General features: G+C 38.1%; 1 pseudogene; it reads right to left on the bottom strand.

Annotated features, from left to right (window-relative positions):
• Positions 1-527: 527 nt before the first annotated feature.
• LOC149194661 (putative boron transporter 2) lies at positions 528-2,301 on the bottom strand (annotated as a pseudogene).
• Positions 2,302-3,110: the final 809 nt, after the last annotated feature.

The following is a 3,110-nucleotide window of genomic DNA, read 5'->3' as shown; positions in this document are numbered from 1 at the left end:
AGATCCAACTGGTAGAAGAAGGATGACTTTCTATGAAGCTCAAGCCACTCATACGACCCTTTAATACCACCATGCTTATTTGGCATGCCCAGGGTCTACAGAACCACAAGACTGACATAATAGATTTCATGCTACAAGAAAATAGAAATACTTCAAGCTCGACTTCCATTACATTTTTTTACACGCACTATATGGTCTACCCTATCCTATGAGATGGACAGAAGTTCTTTGTGAAGACACACCAAATACAACTGAGTTATTTATGGCACAATGATTAAATAATGATAAGCCAACAAAATATGTACTATTCAACATAAGATATGCTCACTGAAGGGAAAGATTACTAGCTGAGGATTTAGACTCCAAACACCTAATTGGAAGTTGGTTTATGTGGCCTCAAACCAGATGCACTTGGACTCATATTTTTTTCCTTGACTAACTAGGGGAATGCCCGAATGATTTTCCCCTCTTTGAGGGCTATGTGTTTGTCTAATCTCACTTATACAGGGGCTATATATTTGTTTAGCTTATGCAATTTGGGGACTTAATGTAGACTCGGATCCATGAATTGGTGTGCAATCACTCGAGCTAGCTATCCGTGGACTATATGTGTGTTTGACCTCACCATGATTTCGTGTAATCATCTCATCCAAAATTCGTCATCATTTGCACCTGTCCCCATGCTTCCTAGTCCGAACCCCTGAATTCCAGCTTCCTGCAATCAATATATGTTACAGTTCATGCTACAGGGCTTATGAAATAGAATTGAGTAATATTTTTAAAATTTGTTTGATATGTGTCTTGCACTCACTGTTATATTGCATGGCATTCCAAGGGCTTCTTCATACTCTGCTGCGTCCAATTCTTGAAGATGTGCTCCTTTGAAAAACTTGGGAAGGATATATTGCCTCGCTGGGACTAACAAGTTACAACATGATCAGTAGTGGGAAGAGAACACCATCTATAGGCACCCATGTGATACCAAAACATGCCAACAAATAACATGTCTGGAAAATGGTGAAAGTGGCAATTGTCTTGAAAGGAACCGTTTCAAGAAATGTAGCATGATACTCCTGAAGTACTCTATAACCATCAGTTCAACATTGATCAACTTTGAAAACTATATTACAAGCATTATATTCAATCACATTATAGTTTGAATAAAGTTCATACTTGTATCTACAACTTGGAGCAGTGAAAAAGAAACAATATCCTTTCCCAAAATTGATTTCCTGGCAAACTCTCCATGGCCATGAAGGCAAAGTAACCCCAAAGCACAGAAGATGGGATCTTTCTAATGATGGGCATTGCTGCAAGGCAACCAACCACCATCAGAGATTGCAACAAATTACTCAATCACTGTTCTTTCACCTCAATAGGAAGCAGGTCATCCATGTCCTTGTTAACATTAAAAATTGATTCATCAACTGGGGCATCCATATTCCTAGTACTTGTGGCCAACTGAATTGTGGTCTCTTTCAATTCCTTAAGTGCCTGCACAAATGGTTGGGACATGATAAGACAAATAAATAAAGGAAGAGGAAAATTAGATAAAATGAAACATCCAAACTCAAAAATAAGACCATTACCAAGGCAGGTGGAGGCTGATAAACCAGTGGGGTTTGCATTTGCTCATAGGCTTCTTGCATGTTTCCGTATAATTGCCCTAAGGTTGAATTTTTCTACATACTTTTCTGGACTGTTGTCACTAACTTGCTAAGCACCAACTGTAACAAAAGTACTTGTAAGTTACTCATCTATAAAATGTCTGAATTGTGTCTTTGCCCTGAGAAGTTGCAATTGATAATTCCAATATATTGGTACCTGATGTTTGAGGGTAGCTAAGCTTTTCGTGTGCATGGGAGATTGAGGAATAACACCATTTGAAGGAGGTATGCCAACAAGACCACATAAAATAGTCTGCCACAATAAAAGGAAAATTTATGAATCCACTAGAGATTTTTTATGGAGGTGAAAACAAAGAATGAAGAGTTAGATCAAGATGTCTTCAGGAGAGCAAGAGCTCTTCCAGAATAGGGTAGCCAGTGACAGTTGAACCTAAACATGAACTCTGACAAAAATTACAACATAGTTCTAAATAATATATATATACTGAGGTAATTTTCATACCAAAAATCCTAAGAGAAGTAAGTCATAATGGTATGAAGAAGGTTTTCTTAAGTTGAATTCCTTTTGTTGGGCAAGTTGGGATGCAACGCTGTGATCAAAATAATAAAGCACTGCAATCATTGTTGCTGGAATGAAAGCTCCAAAAATGTATAACAATGGCACATCAAGCATTTCCTGTGTGGAAAAATAAGTACTGTTATTGCATGGAAACGAAAACAAAAAAGGGAAAAAAATGGATTCTATGTTTTGAGGTGGTGGATGAAAAGCAAGATCAGTGCCTTATCATGTTTGGGCTATGGGAGCACACATTTTATGTCAAAGGGAGAATATAAAGAAGGATTATGGGTTATAACCAGCCAAGGATCATCCCCCTGCCTTGTGTTGTTGCCACCCCCAACCTTCCAAAGTTCAAACCAACTGTCTTCCAATCAGCGGAAAGGCCAACACCACTGCCTTCCAAATCATTGAAGATTTATTGTAGGATTTATTTGGAGATCTTATACAATCCTCAGTAGACAGAGGCTAAATTTACTTTCAACTCACCACCTTTCTCAATAAGCCCTTCCTTTCTATAATTCTCTAGACATATTTAGCAGCTAGGGCTCTTTCCAAGCAATGGAGATTTTAAATGTCCCATGCTCACAGTTCTTTAGGAACAACAATTTTTTTCCATGAGACCCGAGGAATATTATTTTTTTTGTTTGTCCCCAGCCCATAGGAATCTGAAACTAAGTCTTCTTATGTGTTCCAGGACCCGTTTGGGAATAAAGGAAAAAAACACTCAGTACATAGGGATGGCTTCAAGTAGGGATTTCACCAGAACTAACTTACCCCCCTTGATGATAACCATCTATTACACCATATTGACATCTCCTTTTCAACCTTAGAAACCATCCACACCCATTCTATTTTTTTGCAGTCACTGAATTTAGATAAAAACTTAGCGTTGCGATTACAATTGAGCTAATTGAGCACCCAGA

Source organism: Pinus tabuliformis, chromosome 2_2 (assembly GCF_031772625.1).
Source record: "Pinus tabuliformis cultivar Carrire ecotype Pingquan chromosome 2_2, CPIR1, whole genome shotgun sequence".
Taxonomy (NCBI): Eukaryota; Viridiplantae; Streptophyta; class Pinopsida; order Pinales; family Pinaceae; genus Pinus; species Pinus tabuliformis.
Note: the sequence above shows the minus strand (reverse complement) of the source record. Positions and strands in the feature narration are given on the sequence as shown.